This window comes from Bombus fervidus, chromosome 9 (assembly GCF_041682495.2).
Source record: "Bombus fervidus isolate BK054 chromosome 9, iyBomFerv1, whole genome shotgun sequence".
NCBI lineage: Eukaryota > Metazoa > Arthropoda > Insecta > Hymenoptera > Apidae > Bombus > Bombus fervidus.
This window is the reverse complement of record NC_091525.1, coordinates 12,317,915-12,335,793: the sequence shown is the minus strand read 5'-3', so window position 1 is coordinate 12,335,793 and position 17,879 is coordinate 12,317,915. Positions and strand designations below refer to the sequence as shown.

At 42.9% G+C, this 17,879-nt stretch overlaps 1 protein-coding gene across 1 annotated transcript in view; it reads left to right on the top strand.

Moving 5' to 3' along the window:
• The window catches only part of LOC139990929 (peripherin-2-like), a 347,906-nt gene that overhangs the window by 62,595 nt on the left and 267,432 nt on the right, over positions 1–17,879 (top strand). Inside the window, exon 2 of the mRNA XM_072010586.1 lies at positions 2,733–2,825. The gene's annotated coding sequence lies outside the window, so the exon portion shown is untranslated. The remainder of the gene's footprint in view (positions 1–2,732; positions 2,826–17,879) is intronic.

The window sequence follows — 17,879 nt, the reverse complement described above, 5'->3', positions numbered from 1 at the left end:
CTATAGCTCGCTACGAGACGCTGTAATCTTTCCAACTTCAACACGTAGGATGTATTTGCGACAAACGGAAGTAACGAAACCGAATCAGGAAAATTAATTCGAAAATTGCACGATCAGTCCTCGATCTTTCGTCGTCGTTGGCTAACGGCGTTGCTCGGCGCGAAAATTCACCGTTTCTTCGGCACGATACGTTTGAAGGAAAGGCGCACGATCTCGCGGTACGCAAACGGCTTTCGGTGTCCATGAAGCGCCCTGTCAAAGCATCTCATGGCCAGATCCACGAATTTATCTCGGTTTTCGGCGAGGGGAAACGACCACGTTTTCGCCGACAGCTAAACTGCCGATGAAGTCCGCTCGAAGCCCGGCAATTAACACCGTTTCCAGACTTCCCTTTTCTCTCCCTGTGTCTCTCGTTTCTTTCGTCTTTTTCCGAAACACGACAGGATGGTCTCGCGTTATAGCTTTGAGAAATTGAAGCGACTGCACACCGCACACGGCGGACGTTCCACCGCTTGAGATAAAGCGACGTGTGTCAGTCGCTCTCTTTGTTCTTCTTCGTCTTTTCGTTTTTCAGACTTTCGACTCTTTAAAGCCGTATAAATTACCGCCACGGGTAACGGAACAAAATACAAGCAAAATCCTAATGGACCGTGTAACGATACACGCAGGTTCGTGCAATTATTCCAACGCTCGCAGATATCTTTTATGCGAGTTACGCGGAACATTTTGAAATTCCATTACGATTGTTACGAGCGTAGCTGGTTAAAACGATAAGGCATAACAATTATCAATGTTATGAAAGTGACGCTACGGTATAGTGAATTAATTTTTCAGAGGAAGGATCGATTCAAACATGGAAGGCTCGATCTTCCAATTAATCGCTATAGTTTAATAATAGCAAGTTTCAACGATAATAATACGAAACAATGGCAAGCTATAGTTTCGAGCGTTACCATCAATTTCCACGACGACCGCACGTACAAACACAAAATCCAAAATCATATCACCGGTGATCTTTCGTTTCCATTCGTTTATCCCATTCTGACAAATCTTTCACCGCGGCAGCTCCATTCATTCCATATTCTTTACCTCGTAAAGAATGAAGAAAAAAGATAGTAAAAATAAAGAACCAACGATAATAAAAAAATTAATAAATAAATCGCCAGTTAGATCGTTTACCTGGCCGTTTATTGTTTAATAACAAACACACCTTCCCAGGAAGCTCGTAAATTTTGTAGGGTGTGTACGTGTAAAGGTGTGCTTTACGACGCGACGTTAGAGTGCGTACGACTACCATCGTTACAGTTGGCATAATGCCAGGAGGTTTATTATTAACCGCAAACTGGCGAAGCTTAGAGTTCCCTCGTATCCTACGAACCCACGGAACGTTCCTCTACCGCCGAATTAAGAGGACACGACTAATCCTTGGGTGATACGTTAATGCGAGGTTAGAGGTATCAACGTTGCGTGGAAAATTTATCTAACCGGCGCCCGTGCAATTGTAAAGCTCGAGGTAACACACTTCGTAACACAGACATCGCGGTTAAACTTTGTCAAAGAGTACAGTTATCGCTCTGCGTCTTAATTCGAGTGGAAACGCAAAGATCTTTGAAAAGACGTTGAAAACGCGAAGATTTGACAACTTTGCTTATCGAATTTTATGTTTGAAGAGGGATGGACATTTTTTTAAGCCTCAAGGACGCGGTTATTGGTTGTTCTGGCTCCTGAGATCGAAAGAGTGGAGGGTTTAGACGCAAGAATTTCGTCAACTGAACGAATGACGCGTAAATAGGGGCGTAAATTGTTTTCACGGGCTTTGGTGTTGACGCTTTTTGTCGTAACTCTTGATATCTTCGTAAAATCAGTTTTCATAAAATTCCAGAAAGCATCGTAGCGCTTCATATTCGAACAACGGCAATTCCACAAAATTTTGACGTAGACGACTGATATTATATGCGAGCAATGTTTCATATCCTCCAGAAATTCTGCTGCATTTTCAGCAAACCCCTTAAAGGCACCTGAGAATCTCGCACAATTCTAATTTATACTCTCTCAACTTAACTTACTTAAAGACCCAAGATTCTTGAATTTGGTGCAAAACGAAAGGCCAATTAAGGGTAAGGGAATCGAGGAAATTGCGCGAGTGAAAAGCTGCGTCATTGGTTCCGCGATCGCTTGTAAATAGTGTCTCGTTAGGAAAGTTACCCGCGGAACACGATTATATCCTATGCTCGCCTGCTGTCCTGAAATCTCGTTAGAAATTTGTTTATAACGGTCTCGATAAAGTCGACGAACAACGCTCTCCTTTTCCCGAGAAACTTTGCACGGTACGCTCTTGAAACGCCGCGCAGTCATTTTTCCACCACCACGTTCGACGATTTGTACGCGTGGCTGCAAAACGATTGCTGCAAGCTGGCTGAAAACTTTCGTTGCGTTTCCTTTCGATTAATGGAATCCCGGAGGGTGAGTCTCGTTCGTTCAGAAACGCTGCGTTTAACGTTATATGCACGATATATCGTAGATTTAAATCTATTGGTTTCGTGCTTGAAAATCGAGGGGTGGTGGTGATTCAACCTTTTGTCTCATAAAATTTCCATTATCTTAGAAGGCGACTACGTATTATATTATTTCAGACTTTTCTACACTTTTTCTCACAGCTTCGACCATCCTTGCTTCCGAAATTCTACGGATGTTGATCGGTTACTTTTTATTCAATCAAGTTCTCTTTTCAGATACGAGACGTACACACGCAAGAAGAGAATCATCGTGTATCTAATCGCGTCAGGTCCATCAGGTACAGTGATCGACAGAGAGTCTGCGTATCGGTGAGTACATATCCTAATCTTTGCTCTTAACTTTGGCAAGTACCTGGCCGTCGAATTAACGCTGTTTGTCCGTTTGATTCGTCGAACGTACGCGGCTGCCTAATTATAATATCGATCGATACGCGTGATATTATGTACGCTTTCCGCTCGAGATCTGCGCTCTGTATAAATTACGAAGCTGCAGACTGAATTACGCCTGAATTATTTCCTTGCGAGTACTTGTTAGTAATTCTAACGTTAAATGGATGCTAGTTTCTAAAGCCAGGATTATAGAAAATCTATCCCGAAAGTGGATACGCGATCGTATCCGATGGTTGTAAGTCTGGCGAGGGACTCTTTGTAACAAATTGATTTCGAAGTAGCTTTAACTGCGAGCGATTTCGCAGCCCGCGAATAGCTGAAGTGTCTGTAAGTAACTGAGTGAGTAACTACGCGCGATTAAACTCTCCGGCCAGCTGGGAACAATTGAAGTCTCTGAATGGCTGTAACTAACTGACGTGCCTGGGAATTAGTAACTCGATTTAGCAATTAGGCGACCGGAATTAGCTGTTAAGCCTACTTCCGATCGCTTGTTCGACGTGTCCTCGTTCTCCCTTATCCGAATTTTTTCTTATTTCTTCCGACTATCTCGCGTTTCTAGAACGCTAATTCTGACAGCACTCTGCTATTTGAAACTATTTTGTTGGAAATCAAAATTAAAAATGGATAAACTAACGGACGAATAAACTAGATAGAAATTAACCGTATTTCGTGTCACGAGGCAAGGCAGTTTCGTTTTTCTGCCGGTGGTTAGTCGAGGGTAGGAGATTGGGCGCTAAACAAGGCCGTTGTAATTAAATTTTTGTCCCGACCGTTCTTTCTTCCCTTCATCTGGCGTAGAACACGAGCTCGTATAATTAGTGACGCCGTAAGGTTCACGAGGTGCCTCTTATGTCGTCACTTCAACGAAACACCGCTGGCCCGCGACTTTTTTCCCACCCTGAAAATCTCCTCTCTCCCCCTGTCGTCCAGTGAAATGGAACAAACGGAGGTCGTTACGAACGATGCAACTAACGAACAGCCTGGCGAATTATTCGGCCTGGAGAAAGAAACGAGCGCAATTTCACGCGAGCAGATGATAAGACAACGTGGATCTTACGAAATTTGTAAAACGCAAGCAATTAATTTAATTACGCAAATTTCCGTGAAATTAATTTATGTCTAAACGAACGATTAAGATTATCGTAATACATGCAGATAGGATTGATTACGCGTTCTACACATCTTTCGTTCGCTCGCTGTTACGAGCGATTATCTGCTAATAAGAGTAGCAGAAAATTTAATATCATCCGTGTCTGTAAGATAAAAGTATCATTTTTCGTGGGCAAAAATCTCGGGAGAAAAGGCGAACCTGTTCATTCCAGCCGCAGATATAAAGAATGGTTGGCCGAGAACGTTGACGTCAACGCATTAAGCGCGCATTTTTCATCCACTGCTACATTCCGATTCGATATTTCCCTTTAAGCATTCGACGTTTCTAGGTCAACAGGGTCTTCGCGCAATTCTGGACTTCTTATCAAATCAGCCGCTTCGTTAACCACTTCCCTTCTTTTCGTCCGAGCATGTCCGCGACTTTCCGCCCTTTCGAAATAAAAAGATTCTTTCGTTGGTTATTCCTCGTAGCACTTGCATCACTCTCGTATACGTCTAGATTGATCTGCACGATTTACTTGAGATCGAATCCCTCTTCCGTTTTAATTACAGCGAAAACTCGATTGCTTCGTATTCGAGTTTCTCGTTCGCACACATCGTCCTAGTTTTCGGTTTTTCTGATATATCTAATTTTAAACAGTTCGTCGACTCTCGAGGGAGACAACGAATTAAAACAGCGGTTTCTCTCTGTTTCGCTCCTCTGTGTTGCCGACAGATACTCGCCTTTCAGAGATTTTCCACGCATCAGTTTCGTAAAGGAATGGTGATTTACTACGCAGACTTTTATTAAGCTTTTTGTTTTTTCGTTTTCTTATTCCCTCCTGTCTTTTTTCTCTTTTTACCATACCGTTATTCATTCCTATCAGCGTCTCTAGGTTGTCTTCTTATCGTCCAAGTAACCTCGTCATTACTTCTTTCGTTGGCCTATTCGGTATCCTCGTTCTCTTGCGCTTTATTGCCGCAATTCGCATAACGCGTAGTTTGATTCAATCTCCGCTTAAAAGGGAGCGCAACGTTATGTACGTGTAATATAATCCGGGCTGTTACTATAATCGATGCCGCAACTTGACGCTTTAATTTAGCACCTAGGTACATTGGACAGGCTACTGTAACCTCATCTGCATGTGATATAGACCTAACTCAATCTCATATATTCGAATCCAAGCTCGATATGGATCTAATTGAAAACTGATCCCTAGTTAAACTTGGCATAACACAATCTAGCGGTAACTTAATGTAATCCTAACTCAATTTCTAACTCACGATTTAACGCGAAATTTTAATCCGATTGCTATTTTCTCTCTAAGCTGATACTTGGGGAAAAATTACGTTTATCGACACGCGATTTCTATATGCCAACATAATTGCGGACAAGGTAATTCGTTCGAATTAAAATTGCAAAACTAGCTGAAAATGAACAGTCGATAAAAATGTTGCGTTACACGCTTCATTATTTCTATAACAAATTGTTCGAGTATAGAGAATAATCTGTTACGAATAAGGAAGAATTATTGCTCCGATAAAATATTCGAGTAGAATAAATGTATTCATCGTGTCGTATAATCGTCACCTCGTATGGGATCGCGTAACAGAATTATGGGGTCGTGAATATTTTTGCAACTGCCACGTACCAGCGAAATGAAAAATGACAATCATCTGTCATTAAAGGATCAAGAAGAATTCAGCGTGTTATTAATCGACGTAGGTAGGTAAAAGCTCTGCTTGCAATTAGGAAAAAATTCCCAACGATTTTTAAAACGATCGGAAACATCCTCGTGACACTTTATACCACGTATCCACTGCGAAACGACGTTTTCACCATCGACGTTTACAGAATCAAAGAATCGATGAAGTCTAAAAAAACTGTTACAACGAACATTCAGACGAGAGATTAATTCTTTATGCAAAAATAAACAAACACGTTTATCTCGTCGATATGCAAATTTAATTTTGTCCGAGTAAATAGCAATAAGTGATAAAGTTATAAATATACCAAAGAATTGTTTGGAATTAAACTCGTTTAATTTATTATCGATTAATGCTTTATTTGCATATTTATTTTACGTAACTTTGCACGTATACAACTGAGCTTGCGTACAATATTTCCAGGTAAAATGTGCTCGCGAATGGAGAAACTCGAAGAAGCGTCGTTTTAAATAAATATTTACGCGAAACGATTCGACCGATGTCCAACACGATGCCATCGAGCAGCTCAATTTCTAAATTTCCTTTTACAAATTCCAAGCTAGCAGCAACAAATTTTTACATCGATTACACACGAATCGTTATCGAAGTCTCCGGTCACGTAACAACGGCCAAGCGAAACACATCGGCTGTACAAAGAGACACGGTCCCAGAAGGGACCTTTCGACCCGTGGCCATCGCCTCTGATGGACACCGTCGACAAGAGGAGCTATGGCGTCCCAGGAGAGGCCACGAAAGGTTGTTCAGCGCGAAAGACCGACCGGAACTTCGTTCGATAATTTGACGTTTTACGAGGGGCACAGTCCCTGAAGGAAGAGAGACTGCCCTACAAAGTCTTCCAGTCTCCTCTCCCCTCGATCCTTGTTCCCCTGAAATCGTCGCGAAGAAAGAACCTTCTCATCCCACTCGCATTCACCGTTCCTTTGTTCTTTCTTTTCTTCCTATCGTTAGTTCTGCTCCTGATGTTGCAAACAGTCGATTACGTTATCGAGATTTTATTGGCCCGGTGAACGATCCTACACCGGAGAATATCCTAGTGGAGATGTTTTATCGCGGACGATAAATCGATATGAATGTCGCCTTGCTTCCGAGGATTTTAAAGCTGTTTCTTGACCACGTTATCCTTTCTCTCCGATTTTATTATATTCGCTTAGTTATGCGAAGAGTTAAGTAATAGATATCGAAGCATGTGATATAGGAGATAAGATTTAAAGGGAGAATACGTGGCCTAATATCGCTTACAATTACATTCTGTTTAGGTACATACGGATGGTTTGTATCAACGGTTTACGGAGGTTGTCCGATTATACACGGACCTACGCTACTTAAATTTCGTTGGCTGATGCTGCAATGCACAGTCTGTTCGACTATATACAGCCTGATACCGCTCGAATTCTGTTTATCGACAGTGTATATAAATTATCCGACTAGGTAAGGTCTGCAACCACTTGGAATTTGTTTGCTAGCAATTTATATACGCCGTCTAACAGTGCACTGCCTAATGCTATTTACGTTTCTCTTGTTCATAGTTTCGATGGACTGTCTGGATATGTATAGTCTAATACTACTTGGATTCAACTTGCCGAGAGTCGAGGTAGACGCGCTATGCAGAATTTTATTAACGTTATATCAGCTTTTATCGGCGTAACAATTTGTGGTCTGATCGTTCGAAGTGACGACTTAAAACTTAAAAAATTTCCCTAAACACCGTAACTTCGTGCTGTTTTCTCTTACGAGTTTCGTCATCGCGATGCTTCTGTTTTTTGCAATTTCTCGGTTATTCCAGGGACGCGTTGTGCAACGAGCACATTTTAATTAGTTACGAAACATCTGCGTTACGCCCATTGCCCTTGCGTTCGTATCCTTCGCCAGGGAATGCAAACGGTCGCATCGTTTTCACGTACGCCGTATACACGAGTCGCGATAGTTTATACGATCCGATTTACACGATTTACACGGAGATTCATAGGTGTGTAACGTTGCGTTACTGTTCATTGGATCCGCGAAATGTTCGATACATTTTTCCGCTGCCTCTTGACACGTCCCCTTTAAATGAATATGCATGCCGTGGTTAATCGGTCACGAAACACGTCCACGTTATTGCGCTTCCACCTGCTACATGAAAATTATCCGATACTTTTTCATTGAAGTTTTTCTCGATTGACCCTATTAGCGGATTACGTGGTTTTATTTTATTGGAAGATTAATTTCGCCCTTTCCTAAGTAACGATACAAGGAGAAGCTCCTTCCAGTTGCCAGGAGATGGAAGTGATTTCATATTTATTAAGGAAGACTGCTACAGTCGGATAATTGCGAAGTTTAGAGTTTCTTGAAATTGCTTGCAACTCGAGATTTGTAATAACGTCTCTCGTAATTTGTTTCGACGAAACACACATACTTGTTGTTCCAAGTTTTAGTACTCGTTTCAAGATCACGTCTCTCCAATCCTTTGACGATAAATTTGCGTATACGTATCAGACGGAAATAAAATTCGCCGATAACGCTGTCTCGTCCTCGATATTATTTACTTATTAAAACGTACACCCAAGCACACCGACGATTGCTATATCTTCTATACTCGTTGGAACTCCTTACGAGTTCTACGCGTTGACAGCCTCGTTTACCATGTTGCGTCTACCGTACGCGAAAACGTATTATTACGTTGACACGCGTGCATAAACTCGATTTCGCGAACACCCAGACACGTAACCTCGCGATATATAGTCGACGACGCACGCCACTGTGTAAGGAACGTGGGTGTGTCCGTGTAGGAAGGTGGAGAGGGTGGCTTTTTTACGTAGATAGGGTGGCGGCTGTTGCCTCGGCCCGCAAGCGGTCTCAAAGTCGTTTCGAGAGGTCTTGTGTTTACGTGAAAACACGGCGAACGTCGATTCGTGCTTGTTGTTAGCGCCGGAGCTTGGCAGAACCAAGGGGGTTGCGAGAGAAAAGAATGAAAGAGGGGCGTGTGGAACGGAAGCAAAGAGCGTAGGACGAGAACGAGAGGGGACGGGATGGAGGAGCAAGCCCTTGGCGGGTGCGAGAGGCTTCGAGTTTTCAATGCACGCTATTCTACTATAGGAGCCAGGGTTTATTCTTTAATCGTGCTTGCTGTACACGCGCGACCGTTAGCGAGGCTACGCCGACCCGCTAACGATTTTATCGAAGGTACCTGGTTTTGAACGTTTTCTGATGTGCCTGGTATGCGGCGACGTGCCGCCTTGTTAAAAGGGTGTGTCTCGTTCAACTTGGAGAGCAACTAGGCTGCGATTGATTTGAATAGGGGTGGCTCCCAGCAATTTGATTCGTCGAGGAAATTGTTTGCGCGTTCCTTTTTATTTCCATTTCGAGAGGATTCCGATCCAGAAAGGTTTAATATTCCGTAGAGACAAAGAGGTTAGACGTTACTTACGTACGTAACCGTAACCTCGGTCATCTTCTTATCTGTTCGCATAGCAGGCAAGAGCGAGAGAAGAGAATGCGAGAATGCAAGAAGAAAGGAAGACGAAAGTCGGCTGGAAGCGACTACTTGCAGCAGTCAAAGCAGGGTAAACTATCGGTTTGTATCAGTGCATGAACCGTACCCATAACTTTATTTTATCCTCCGAGGTTATATCTAGATTTATTGGTCGGACGTTGGACACGCTATTTCGGCGTTATTTATGGCTACGTCACGCCGCCACTGCGCGGCGCAGTAAAGTTGCAGCGTCGAGCTGCGCTCGCGATCCCACTTGCACGAGGGTAGGGGGTTACAACGGTTTCCCATGGAGCGAAACTATCGAAAAGATCCGTCGATTTATCTATCCTGGACTCCACGGTTGCCCGATTGCTGACTCGCGATCATTCCACGCCGGAAATAAGCATTCTTCGGCAAGCACCGGTGTTAAATGCGTTCGCTTGCCGGCGAAATCGATTCATCCGACGTATTTGTCCGGGATCCTAGAAGATCTCCTGTCTCCACTCTCTCGCTCTTTGTCGAAGATACGGTGACAATTTCGAAATAGCGTCGATATTTATTGTTGCTCCGCGGACGACGTTTCTCATCCTCTCGTCGAACCCGATTTTCGTCCTGTTTCTACTTGATGCCGCCGACTGTGAATTTATCGGCGATTGCACTCCCGATGTTTCGTTTTACGTTAAATCGATTATATTTTTCGATACGAGGAATTACTTTTTTAATTCCGCTGATTTTTATTTACGTCGATTATGTCTTTCACATCGAGGCCAAGGTTTTTATTTCTCCTAAATAAAATGCAACGCGACGTACTTTACGCGATACGCATTAGGCGTATTTCGAGTCGTCGGTTCGACGCTTTTGAATTTGTTTTACGTTTAAACGCTCGCTTATCGGCGATCGTTTATATTTAAGGATGGAAAATCGTCGTCGAAACAGCCACGGGAGACGCTCTCCATCAGATGTCGTAGTTATGTTATGGCGCAACGAGTACACAGCATCTGGAGAATTCTTAGAGCGAGTCTCTCAGCGTTAGGGTCACAATATGGTCCCTAACTCAGACGAAACTGTGAAATATCGTATAGGAAAATGGCACCTAAACTCGAGCAACCGCCTAAAATACTACGTCTCCGAGACTACTTAGGTCTACCGCTAGGCATATCGCCGTACCATCGAGAATTCTGAAAACTCTCGATGCCGACCAATAACTTCTATTCCCTTCTGCGAATCGCGTTTCCTATGCTCCATAAATTACACGCGCGCACACACGCACATAGATAAAAGCATTTTTTGTTTTTACTCGTAACCTCCAGTCGTTGGATTCAGTTTCTCCATCGATCAAAACTGATTAAACTCGGAAATTTTTACCGAGCTGTAGCCTCTGCAGGTCGTCTATGTATGCAAAGTACGTATGAATAATATATGCTCGACTAAGGTAAAAGAGGTCTTCACCCGCGTTCGTTCGTCCCAGTGATCTTCTTCCGGTTTCCGACCTCTTCTCGATCCCAGTTTTTCTTCTTTCCACGCCACGTGGATTCGCAAAGAAGAGGAACGCGTAACTCGGGCACTTTAGAAGCCTTGACCGGTGGCGCGTAAACACGAGCGAGCGGAACCGGCCGACACGAAATCATATTTCCATGCCTCGTCCGTAGAAATCGATGGTTCGATCTACGTTCCGAGCAGAGGCACCGTGTAATTTTATCCGTGTGGGCCGGAATCGATCAACGGACCCTGCGAATTTCACGCAACGCGCGCTAATAATCTCGCGTTACCCGCCTTATAAGCGGGAGAAAATCTTCTGTCGAGAAAAATTTACGGAGACCCTAACTCGGTCGGCCTTTCAGAATCTTTCTATTTAAGCGAATCGATTAGATTTAATTTGTTTAATCCGTACACAGACTCTCGCAAGCACTTGCACACACTTTCTATGAGATAACACGAGGGTCGTTTAAATATTAACCGGAGTGGCGCAGTCTCGCTTATTCGGACGCAAAGCCGTGACAGTTGGAACAGACGCGTCTGAAACGCGTTTCACTTGACGCGATACTCTGTTTACCGTTTCTTCGGTAGATGACACAACGAACGCGAAAGAAGAAGTACACTTTCGGTGCACAACGTATAATTGTTACGTTTTTATTCGTTGAAAAACCACTGAAATGTTGCATAGATCGGGATTAGACTGGGAACGCGACGAAATCTCCTCGGAAGTTAATACGAGTCATGGAAGCGTGGTTTTCATCATTCGGGAGGAATTGAAGTTGCGCGAAATCACGACGACTTAAAGAGGAATTAGGAGCGCAACGTTCCAACAGCGACGAAGGAGTAGAGCAGTTCGTGTGCAAATCGGACCCGCCAGTTCTCCACTTTCTACGGAACTGGAATGAAAAAGTTACTAATCCGGCAACGAAAATGTATAGGGAGAAACGGAATATACATAGGAAAATAACTGAATTGTACCTTTTGGAACATTTCGCTGAAACGTAAAAGTTACATAAAATTCAATGGTTTTGGTTCAAACTTTATTAATATAATGGCGATAGTCGCGTTTGGTTTACCGTTAATGAAATTTCTACGTGTTATATATAACACACACGGTACACGCGTAAAAGTTTTCTACGATAGATAAAACGTTCAAATAATTTCACGAGCCACTAGGCGTCCACAATTTTCCTCTCAATTTACTCGCCAATCTTACGCTTAAAAAGTAAACAGTTCGCTTTGGGAACAAACTTCTGCGTTAATCCCAACACGCGCTATCGGTCATTACGCTGTTACCGCTATACCTTTAAATATCCAGTTTCCTCTCTTCGATTTCCAATACGCTTTATTACCTTCCCTGCAGCCGTGGACAAATTTTTCGCATTCGTACCGACGTTCTTGAGGACGTCGCGAGAGGTGCCAGAATCCCATGGTGCGCGTTAGTAAACACTGGCACGGAATAGAAAGGAATAGAGTACGTGGCTGCGTGGGCCGCGTGGTACGTGAAGAAAATTCAACATTCAGCGCCGTGCACGTAATCGATTCGGCGTGCAATTTGGCAAGGAGATCGAATTTCCAATAACGACGCGACACTGATTATCATGCGATTGCCACCTTATAGTTGCATCTCTCTTGGTAGAAGCGCAGAGAATCGAAGGAGAAGAAATAGATAGAGAGACGTAAGGGGCAGGGAACAGAGAGATAGAAAGAGAAAGAGAGAGAGAGAATCGTGCCTCTCCAAAAGTGCCTCGATCTCCTTAGAATCGAGATCCGACGGCGAAATTGGCGTCGGAGATTCTCCATGAAAATCCATGAAATATCTGCTCGAGACTTCGCCGCCTCTCGCTGGCGTTATTACCTCATTATTGCCATCGGGCTTAAATCGATCTTCTCGTGCGCCCATTCGAAAGACTGGCCAGCTACGGGAGACGAGGAGCCGTTGTTCGTCAGCGTTCTATATCCGCGTCGTGTTCCGGTCAGTCGCCCACGCGCCCACAAATATCGCCGATTCTCACCATTGCGGAAAACAAATTTTCCTTTGTCGCAGCTTCTGCGATGTTCCAAACTGCGATTGAACGTTCCAAAGATATTTTAACGTCTGGCGACCTTCTCACGAGTTACTTCGCTTCGGAAGATCGAGCGAATCTGAGTTACTAACGAGGACGATCCTTCGAAGATCGTATTGGACAAATTTTAGTCGCGGTCGCAAGTATAAATTCTAAAGGTTGCGCAGTCTTTAATTCGTATATACGTGACGTACACGCGCATAGCCGAATTTATTAAAATCCAACTTGTACGAATCCGGCACGCGTTCGATCCACGATCGAAACTTTGAAAGTACGCGGAAAAGCCGTAGTCGCGAAATTCGAAGCATCCCGTGTTTTCGCGTACGTGCGCCGCGTTTACGCGACACGATTCACCGAGCAAGGGGACTTGCGAGTTCCAGCGCCTCGGGAGTTCAACTCGGAGAATGTAGGTCCCTGGCTTCTACTCGCTGTAGTACGTGACAAGTAGGCGTTCCGAGGGTCGAGGTGAATAAAATTAAGTGTTCTTCGTAGTTGGAGAGGGAGGAAAGAAAAAAAAAAAAAGAAAAAAAAAGATGCGGAAGGAAGGAAGGAAGGAAGGAAGGAAGGAAAAGGGGTAGTAGCTTCCGGTAGTAGCGAAAACGAAAGTGAACCCGTTGGGGAATCGAGACCGCTGACGCGAGCTTTAATCGTGTTGTTAGGCGAAACTTTATTAGATCGTACGATATTATTGCCGCTACGTGATTCCGACTACGAGGAAAACCTGGTTTGTTACTCCGATCTTACTCCGCGATAAAGATGGAATATTTGCGAGATCGTCCGTTTGAATCGTGGCCGTTTCGTTTTAATCGTTTGCGGAGTATGGTCGAATTACCGTTGTCAATGCACGTACATTGATAGCAAATTTCAATTGTTCGAATTCGTTTTGCAAAGAAAGAACGATCGTTCGATCGATCCGCCGTATTTGACACTTTTAGAGACACTATGAAATTAGTTTATCGGGCCGCGATCGAGGTTGAAATATAAGATGAAAACGGGATGCGTTGATCTAAAGCAAGTGAGCTAGCTAATTAATTGTTATTACTAATTTAATAATTTTATCGATTTATCAGGATTTATTGCTTTATAGATTTACCTAAGGTACCGTTCAGCTGTAAATATCTAAGAATCGTTCCTGAAGATTCGGTTTCGTTGATGTCGTAGTCGAAGCGCGTGTAACTTGGCCATAAATGTCCGCCAAATGGGAAACGGAGAATATACAAAATTGGAAGTTTCGAAAGGGCGACGTGGAAATTAGTTTTTAACAGTTTTTTGATATCTATGTCGAGGACCACATCGTTATCAAAGTTACATTTATAGCCGACTGTAAGAAAACTACCGTTATACGTAGAAACTTTCTTTTCCCACAGGTGTCGGAACTTAGCATCGATGAGGTAAAATAATAAAATAGTCGGATCGTCGACAACTCGAATTGAACGTGTCAGGCCTTGAAACAAAGTTGGTCATCGATCGTGGCAAAAAGTTGCAGCCACAGGCGCAAATCGACTCACGGAGTCAAGAGGGACGATCTCTAGAAAAGTTGTTCGCACGTCGACGGCAGAACGGCGACGTAATTCGAAAAGTTACCGATTGGATAGAGCAGTGTGGCGACTTAAATGCTCGACACACACTAACCGACACGTAGCGCAATTAGGGTTGTCGGCGCGCACACTTGGACGCCACGTTCGCAGTAGGTTTCCTGGCGCAGCACCGGCTTTATTTCATTTTATTTTTGCAAAAATTTCCCCGGACCGGTCAGAAACTGTGCCAGAATTAAATTCGCGCGTGACCGGCACACGAACGAACTCTCATCGCCGGCTAAAAATTCGTAATCTTGTTAGTATCAATTTTTTTTCACGCCTCTGCAACTGCACCGGCGCGGCGACGTCTCTCGGTCTTTTTCCCGCATTGGATACGCGTCGACCATAGCATTACACGCTCGTTCGACGTTTCTTTTTTCTGCCAATTGAGACGAGATACAACGACGTTTCGTTTAATAATCGTGGAATATATAATCGATCGGAAAGATCTTCCTACAACTCGCGATATAAGGATACTTTTATTTAAGTAGTTCCCACGATATTAGTTTACTTAATAGGGAAATGAGTTTGTGTCGGTATAGGTTAAGAGGTGACGCGAGGAAGTTGTAGGAGATAGATTTTTCGAGAGCGAGGACTTTGCTTAAAATTAAGAAAATTCTTGGCGAGGTCGAAGGAAAGTAATATTCTTATGGAAAGCCGATTATGCAAAATTTGGAATGGCTGCTGAGAATAAGGAGGCATTATGCGTAAGCTAGGAACGAGAAATCTTTACAAGAAGGACGCCATTGAAATGCGAACCTTTGCTTTGTGTGCGTGACTCTTAGATGGAAATTCATATGCTGATAATGTACCGTTACCATCGTCGAGATCTCAACCCTAACGCTGTACTTTCAACCGTATTCTCAACCCTCGTCGGAATAGCATTCACGGTCGAAGTTGAAATTCTTTTTATCTTCGTTCGACTTTACTTTTATTCCGCTGCCAGTGACTTTTAACCTTAATTAACTTCAGTTCGCGTCAACTTTCTTCGGCTTTCATCGTAAATCTTTAATTTTTTCAGCTGTAACGTTAAATATACGCGTGCACCGGCGACGTTACGTTTGTTCGAAAATTCCAGCGGATATTGTTTTATTCGACATTAAAGATTTACGACCGATTCTTAAAATTTGTAGAAATATCGAGCTAGTTTCGAGTTACTTGACGCGTTATCTTCAAATAATCTTCTTCCTGCTGGAGCTTTGTAATAAGATCCTTTTGTCCACAGCCTGCACCGTGGAATATTAATGGAGGAAACGCGATAAAATATTAATTTAATTAAATATCTCGTATCATCGACTCTACAAATTCAATTTAGTTGATTAATAACCAAAATCGTTGCTGACTTGTTGATCGATCCATTTATCCAGGCGCGTCATTTTCAGTAGTCGCGATCCGTAATGTAAATTCCATTAGAACGAGTACGCTCGACTCGGGTGTACAATCGTTGTTAACGAGTAATCGTATCGTCCACGGATCGCTATAGTATAATTACATTTTCTACATAGCAGACCAAAATAAACGTCACTTCTCTGTCATCATCTTCGGTGAATGTACACTATCGTTTATAAGTATCTGTCCGCTTTTGTCGATTTGTCATAACGATACGATACGTGGAACGCCGTTAAAGCATAGAAAGTAACGATGTGCTGATAATACAAGAAATATTCATGGTCGTAACACGTTCATAAAACGTTCCTACATGTATGTATCCAAAGTTAGAGTTAAGCGCGTGATTCGTTGCGATCCTAACTTTAAATATCGCTACTTCGATCGCGGTAATAATTCTACTAGTTTTAATCTTGATCTATCGGTTGGCCCATAAATATTCATTAAAGCTAGATAGAAGTAGCGCGCAACGTAGACTGCAATAGGAATCGGTCTGGATATGAAATTTCCCTGAAATGGTTAAGGCGTACTTATCCGGCCGGCACAAATTTCAACGGGGCTCCTCTTCAATTCCTTTCCATTGGTTTCTTCATCTTGCGCCGCTGGAAATTTACCGAGGGATCAAAGCACGTGAAAGAAGCTCACGCGCTTCCCGGCTCGCGAACGAGCCGGTCTTTTCTTCTATTTCTACAGGGTGTCCTGTTTCCGTTCTTTGCTCCAACAACTTCTTTATTATTAATAATACTTCAAACTTTCATATCTCGACAAATAGCTCGGTTCTCTTTAATATTTAATTCTTTCGAGATCAGCGTCTCGCTCGTATCGACATCTTTCTTTTATCTCGAAATCAGGTTCGTAGCATTTTTCCATTTCGCACGATGTCTTTGCATAATTTCGCACCACGAAAGCTCAGTTTTTCCATATCCTGTAACACGTTTAGTACTTGGAAAAGTTAAGGAAAATTTTACGGAAATGATTATTAAATTGTGAAGTTTATCAACGCGATTCGCTTCTGCAGCGTGTAGACTGTGTTGTATCTTTGGAACAAACGGAACACCCAGTGCATGAAGCTCGTCGCGACGGGAACAGGTATTGAAATAGGTGGCGGCGAGTTCTCTATGGTAGAGATGGAGATGCTCCGGTCCCATTTCCCGATACAGAAGTTCCTCTCGATTTCACATCCCAAATGCAACCTTCGTTCTTTCCATATATTTTATAATTTCACGGGTATTTCTTAAGCTGCAATTCAGTTTTACAATCTCCATCGAGGGAATAATTACATAAATCGACAAAATTCCATTGCACAAATAAATAAACGTCGAAAATCTCATGCAACCTGTAACAATAATCGTGTCTCGTTAACTCTTCCTTCTTCATCTTAGAAACGTTCACAGCGGCGATACTTTCTACGTTCATAGTCGATATAAAATCCTAATACGATTATATTAACTTTCTACGCAAGTTCGATCTTTTCGCCGTTCCAAGCTGTTAAAAAAAAAAAAAAAAAAAAAAAAATTTAGGAAAATTGTAGAATAATCGTCGTTTAAATCGGATGTTTCGGATGTGCAGACCTATTTAAACGCGACAATTTCAAGGATTCTAACAAATAGATAGATGGATATAAGATGGATGTAACAGAATGTAACGTAAATATATGACATCGTGTAACGTAAAGGATAGATAATATATTCTAAGCAAAGTGTAGATAATACGATATCCGTTAGAAAAACTTTCTAGAAAGGCCGCATTTGAAATCCGTCCGAGTTCCCTGCAATTTCACAAACATAGAGGCAGCATCCTGCCTTTTCAACGCCATTCATTGGCATCCGAATACCAGCTATCGGTTTCCGTAGCGGCGATACGTGGAAATTTTACAAAAGAATCGAGGCATCCAAGAGAGAAGCATGTGGCCCCATGTGGTATGCGCGTGTTATCCGCCAAGAGTTGCAGCGCTATAGAGCGACTTTTCCAGAAGAGCGCGTATGCAAAGAGCGATCTATATCGGAAACGGATGGAACGCCTTCTCGATCGTTGTGTTTCGAATTTTTAAGCGGCGATCTGTCGATCTGACGGTGCGAAAATGTATCCTACTCTCGATTCTCGTTATGACCGTATCGCTGGCAAAAATTGCTCGTACGTTTCAAGGTGAGAACACTTCGAATCTCTTTTGAAAATTCCATCGGGCACAGCGAAGTAGATA